The sequence below is a fragment of the Sus scrofa genome, chromosome 3, assembly GCF_054392235.1.
Source record: "Sus scrofa isolate SSC_HxYL_T2T_F1_AM1 chromosome 3, Sscrofa_HxYL_maternal_Yorkshire_Landrace_v2.0, whole genome shotgun sequence".
NCBI lineage: Eukaryota > Metazoa > Chordata > Mammalia > Artiodactyla > Suidae > Sus > Sus scrofa.
The window spans coordinates 95,301,713-95,308,600 of NC_139385.1; the positions used below are offsets into that span (position 1 = coordinate 95,301,713).

General features: G+C 36.0%; 1 long non-coding RNA gene across 25 annotated transcripts in view; it reads right to left on the bottom strand.

The window, feature by feature from the left end:
* LOC102159571 (uncharacterized) overlaps positions 1–6,888 on the bottom strand; it is a 595,399-nt gene that overhangs the window by 564,923 nt on the left and 23,588 nt on the right. The gene's annotated exons all lie outside the window — the stretch shown is intronic.

Consider the following 6,888-nt stretch of genomic DNA (forward strand, 5'->3'; position numbering starts at 1 on the left):
AGAATGTCTGGGCAACCAGCAAAGTTAACATTATTCGTACTCCATGTTACCTAATGCATATTTTCACTTTCCACATCGCTAATGAAATGTTACTGTTTTTAATTTTTATAACCCCTCAAATGATTATGGTAATCATTAACTATTAAGAGAGGTGCATTTTCTTTAACGTGTAGGTGACTACGTTTCCAAAAGGAAACTTTCTCAGGATCCTATCCAAAAATGAACAAGTGACCAAAATAAAAGAAAACTACAATATAAATGGAAAATACAAAACTGTTATATCCGGTGATTCTGGTCTGAAAAACAAATGCTTATTTACTGATAATGGGCTTTAGACTGAAAGAGAAAAGGCCCAATTTCAAAATATTTAAAAGAGCTACATGTCCACCCTTCTTTTCTCTTTCTGCAATCAGAATTGCAGAATTCCTCACTGAGGGAATTAAGGTTATATTTTGCAGCCTTATAAATAGAGGATATTATTTTCTTGAAGGGAAGATATTTTCAAAAGCTGAGGCTCAGGTATTCAGATAACAGAGAAATCATTCACCAGAATGTGTGGCCCTAAAAAATGTTTTAAAATATGCATCTCTTTTTTTTTTCCCCTATGGCCACTACCCATTGTTCTCATAGGAAAGTAGGGGAGTGAGTCTGTCAACCTGGTTTGGCCTCCAAAGACCATAAAAGAAATCATCCCTTCAGGGAAATGGCCCCAATACATTTAAAAACTAATCAGCTCCAAAAATCAAAACTGCAAAATGTCCTGAGTTCATGGAAACAAAAAAAATTAAATTCAGAGAAATAAATTTGTGGTTATTTTCAGTAGCATAGACAGCATAATGCTTCAGAGGCGACATCCCCATTATCAGCAGGTACCATAACAAGACTTGGACAAGCACAGAAAAAGAAGCTTTTTTAATTCATGAAAAAGGAATATGGTTATATAAAATTAAGAGGCAAGGTCATTTAAGAGACAGTCCAGTCCAGGCCAATAAAGGTGTGGGTTTTAATCGCACCTGTGCCATTTGCTAGGTATGTGACCACGAGCAATTCACATAAAGTCTATGAAAGACAATTCAGTAAAATGGGATTATTATTAGAAGAAAAATACAGTTACCTAGAATTTCTATTTCAGATCTGTTCAGGGGAAAAAGTTAGTCCTTGAGATTCAAGTTATTTCTTAGCCCAGTGCCATAAATATTCTTAAAGTAGAAATATATGCAGGGAATTTCAAAGAACAAACGTCAAGTACTTTTGGTGCATATGATAAAACTATGTCTATGTGTGTATGAATATGTTAAATATACATCAAAAATTTCCCAAAGTCTACATAGAAATGATTGGTAGTATTTCTCTCTGGGAAGTGAGACTTGGAGTTTTAAAGGGGAAGAGCTCAGGAAGGGAGATTTTAACTTTCATTTTATTTCCTCCTGTAATATTTAAGCTTTTAACAATGTACATATATTATTACATGATTCAAAAAATAATTTGGAAGACAAACGAATTACCTCAAATATCAGCATGAGGTAATATATCTTTTTCAGTATATAAAAGTAATTAATCCATGCTTTTTCTCCCAAAGACTACATGATCTATGAAACTTAAAAGTATAAAAAATGACCAAAAATAATTCATTTCTAATAGGAGATTAAAATGGCAATAAATGATTTTTTAACAATGCCTTGTAGGTACATGATGCCTTTGGGCTAATGACTAACATTTGTATTGCAAATAGTACAAAACGTTCTCAACATATGGTCCTTAAGACATAATCAACCATTGCTACGATTACCACCACCATTTTCATTATGATGAAGACTATAAACTACCTTAGAAAAAAAATGAAACAGTCTCAGGATAGGGAGCAGAGTCATTCTTATATGTCTCCATTATTTCCATGGCATGCCACAATGTTCAGGCACACGACAGATTTTTAACAATTGTGGAATAAAAAACAAATGAATAAATTTTTAAAATGAATGAAAATGACACAGAAGTATATCCATCCAAATACTTGCCAAATGACTCCTTCAAAGGTAAAATCAGAACAGGTCATTTCTCTGCTTCAACCCTAGGATTATATCCTAATTTGCTTAGAGTAAAAGTCAAAACCCAGAAAACGGCATGCAGATCCTTCATGATCCAGCTTCCTATTAACTTTCTGAACCACCTCCTAGTACCCTCCTTCTCACTCATCCTTTTCCAACCATATTTTTTTTTTGTATAATGATCATAACAATCTAATTTCACAGGATTTCCATCCCACAGCGCAAGCACATCCCCCCACCCCCCAAACTGTCTCCTCCAGAAACACAACTGTTTCAATGTCTGTGAGTCAGCATCTGTTCTGCAAAGAAGTTCATTTGTCCTTTTTTCAGATTCCACATGTCAGTGAAAGAATTTGATGTTGGTGTCTCATTGTATGGCTGACTTCACTTAGCATGATAATTTCTAGATCCATCCATGTTGCTAAAAATGCTGGTATTTCATTCTTTTTAATGGCTGAGTAATATTCCATTGTGTATATGTACCACATCTACCTTGAACATACCAGACATGCTTCTGCCTTTGGGCTTTTGTCCAGATGTTTGCTTTGCTTGAAACCATCTTCTCCCACCTCTGAACTTGGCTGACTCCCTTCCTGTCTTCCAGTCTTTCCTCAGATCTTCCCTATTCAATCTATTGCAACTTATCCACCAAGCCTCTACCCTATTAACCCTGTTCTTTTTTTCTTTTTTCATTTTTTAGTGCAATTACTACCTCTTAACCTGCTTTATAACTTACTCATTTGTTACGTTTCCTGTTTGCCCTCCTTCACAGAACATAAACTTCACGAGGGCAAGGATTATTGTCTGATGTGCTTAGGACCCAAATATTTAGGGTAATCTAGTTCCTAGTAAATTCTTAATAAATATTTATTGGAAAAAAAAATGAACAGCATAAATGGCAAAGATCTTACTGATTACCACGCAGAAACAAATCTGTGGTTATAAAAAATAGAAGTTTTAGAATTGTTTCCCTACTGAAGTTTTGCACTTCTCCAGTTTTCTGGTTGAAATTTAAAATTCACAGAAGAAATGCAGCAGTATTCCCATAACTGTACCTAAACCTCTCTCATATCTGGGACTCAAATCCTGGCTCTTGTAAGAGCTCACAGCTCCTATAGGAGTGAGCATTTATCAGTTGTGACACAAATGTTCCCGTGTAGTATTTTGTACATATGGTGTTAACTTTTATGCTTTAATATATATGTGCAATATGTCTGAATTATACTTGCTCTAGGAACCATCACTTTTACTTTACTGACTTTTGTATATTTAAAACCTCAGGCATAATACGGTATTGAATTAAAGTTTTTTTGGTTGTTTAATTTCCACAGAAGTAAGAAAAAGAATAATTGTTTTAACAACCAATTTTTTTCATGGCTTGTACAATGCAAAATTCTGCCAAGTTTGGGAAGCACGTGATAACTAAATATTAGAAAATGGATGTGAGGTCCCCAAACATCCCTGCATCAACTTCAAGAAGGTTTCTAATACATGCTTATTATACCTAATTCATTTAAAATATGTTAAATAAAAGAATAACATAAAAGAGGAGTTCCCTTGTGGCACAGCAGGTTAAGGATCTGGTGATCTCATTGCAGCAGCTGAGGTCACTGTTATGGTGCAGGTTCAATCTCTAACCCAGGAAAACTTCCACATGCTGCAAGCACAGCCCCCGCACCCTGCCCACAAAAAAAAGTAATGCATAGAGCTTATAAATATATTGATGATATACACTCACTCAAACATGAATTATAAACTTATTGTAGGAATTCTCATTGTGGCTCAGTGGGTTAAAAATCCAACTGCAGCAGCTTGGGTTGCTGCAGAGGTGTGGGTTCCATCCCTGGATTAAAGGATCCGGTGTGGCTGCACCTGCAGCTCAGATTTAATCCATGGCTCAGAAACTTCTATATGCCACAGGTGCAGCCATTTAAAACAGAAACAAAAAACACAAAATTTACTGCAGCCAAGGATATAGTAATTTCTAACTCAATCTTATTTTGTACCCTTCAATTCAATCTTATAGTTATGACAACACAAGAAGACATCTGAGAAAGAGTGCTTAATTTTAAATGTCATATGCCCATTTAAACAAAAACAGCAAAAAGAATGAACACAAATATAATGAGGCTAAACCACTGAAATTGAAAGGAAACATAAAAACTCCAATATAAAAGAATAAAAATTAAGAGCATGTATTATGAATGTACCATGTTAATTTAGTATTAACTAAATTAACTAGAGGGGAGAGCTTTTAAAAACTACATGACTAACTGCTATGTAAATATTAGATAAGCCCATAGATATACCTAAGATAGACTTCAAAAAGTCTGCAAATATATAAAGTGAAAGATGATTCTACAAAATAAAAAGATCAACCTTTTCACATACCGTATGTGAAGCTTACATACAGTGAGCTCACAAGCTTACTTTCATCTATATTCATCAGAAATTCTATCATAATTGAACTGCCTCTCATTCTTGGCCTATCAACATGAAAAAGTTGGGCCCAGGCTATAACCAAAGACAATCATTATTGTCAGGGCAGTGGCATGGCCCAGTTTTTCTAAATTAGTTTTAATTTCAAATTTTCTCTTCCCACTTATTAGTTTGAAACAATGTTTTCTTCAAAGGTGTAGTTTGAAAATTCTCTTTGCCTATTCTAATTCCAAATTTATAAAAATTAAGAAATAATTTGATTAACATATGTCAATCCAAAAAATATCATTTTAAGGAGACCGTATTGTTAACCTCCTTCATTCACTACAACTTTTTTTTTTTAGTACTTTCACATCATCCTTTGTATATAAATAATATCTTAGTAATAACCCATCCTTGTCTCTTTGATCTGGCAGAATCTCTACTTGAAAAATCTTGATAGCTACAAGTTTTTGTGAATGAAAACAAACTATTATTTTTTTTAATCTCATAATTTATTTTCACTAACTCATGATGGCTTCTCCACCAACCCCTCAGACTAACTTAAATTAAATAAAATATGGGTTTATAACACCCAGACAGTTACTTAACCAAATAACAAATACCTACGTAGGCTGCTTGAAGTCATGTCCTCTGATACACTCACAGTCAAGTCCAATGATCACAGAATTACCCGCCTCTGCTAGAGGTAAAGGACTCCCCCAGGGAGGAATAGTCTTCCTACAACTTTTTGCATAGGTCCACTTTGACATTACTTACAACTCTCCTTTGAGAATTTCCTAATTTTAGCAAATACACACAAAGAACAACCAAAACATCAAGGAAAGATTGACTCTAAATGTAGGACTGTTCTAGGTGTTCAGCTTTACTTGTACCCCAATAGGCGAGAAACCAAAAGCGTATGCTATAATCACTTGTCCATCAGCTCATAAGCCAGGGAGGGAAGAAGGTGAAGACAATTAGATAAAGTGGCTGATGGGAAAGCCAACTGGGAGGCCAGGAATCAAATAGCCCCTCTGTCTTCTGTGGCTACTGGTACACACACGCTTGGGCAGCTCACCCCTCCTTGCCATCTTGCTTTCATTTCTCATTTTATTTTTTATCTCCATAATGGCCTGCTAACTACTTATTAACATCTATCAGAAAACCTAGCTCCAGTTCTGACCAGCCTAAGGGCAACAGGTTGAACCTGGGTCATGGAAAATATGAAATAACTGATCTAGTTTCCACAAGGTCTTTCATGGACTGAATGGAAATTATTCAAAAAGCACTGAAGGAAATACATATTCATATTCTGTCTTTCTATCTATATTTCTCTCCTTCATGGTCTTTTTGTATTTGGTTTTGATGAGAATCTGTATCTCTAAGGAAACCTTAAAAAAAAAAAAAGAAAAGAAAAACTGCAGCCAGTATCTGATCTTAAGCTAATGATAATATGCCAGACAGAGGGTATGAATGGGCCGGGATTTATAACTTCTAGTGAATATTTTCAAAGTTCTTCTGTATCATCTGCACTGTTTTCTGGTTAAGAGAATTTTTTAAAAGTCACCTTCAAGGTTGAAATATGGCATAATTCTGATGAGGAAAGCAGACACAGAGAAAACCAAGAGGCAAAAAAACAAACAAAACCAGGATTAACAAATACTTTATATTTATTCAACAACTATTCATTTGCTCAAAAAATTATTGAGTGTCTACCATGTGCCAAGGAACTCAGAAATAAACGAGTTCCTTCCTTCTTGTTATAGTATTGAGACAGACAATATACCATAAAAATCAGTTAATAGTGCTAACTGTGATGGAGAAAGAAAAGCCGGGAAAGAGAGCAGGGGGGTTGGGGGATGCTGGTTTCGATAGAGTGGGCAAGGATGACCTGGAGATAGTACACACAATAAAGGGAGGAAGTAAGACATGTGCCTGGCTACTGGTGGTGGGGGGTGGGGGTGGAGGGATGAAGGCATTCTACGAAGAGGCAGTAGCAACAATAAAGGCTGTGCTAGAAGGGGTCTGAAGAGCTGCAAAGAAACCAGTGGGATGCAGCACTGGGGTTGATGGGAAGTGAGATAAGCAATGAGGATGGAGAAAGAATCAGGGGCCAAATCATATGGGGCCTTATGGGCCCTGGTAAGTCTCTGGATTTATTCTAAGTGTGATGGAAACTCAGAAAATGTGCTATTATTTGATGTACCCTTTTAAAATTTCACTGGTTTGCTGGGTTGAGAATATGTTGTAAGGGGACAAAAGTGGAAGCAGGAATACCAGCTGTGGGGCTAATTCAGGCGGACAGCCCAGAGAGGATGGGGACCAGGGCTAAAAAGGGAAGGCAGAGATTGGAAAGAAGGGTCAGCTTTGGGATGTACCTTAAACCTAGTGCCAGCACAAATTGCTGATGTGCAATCTGAAA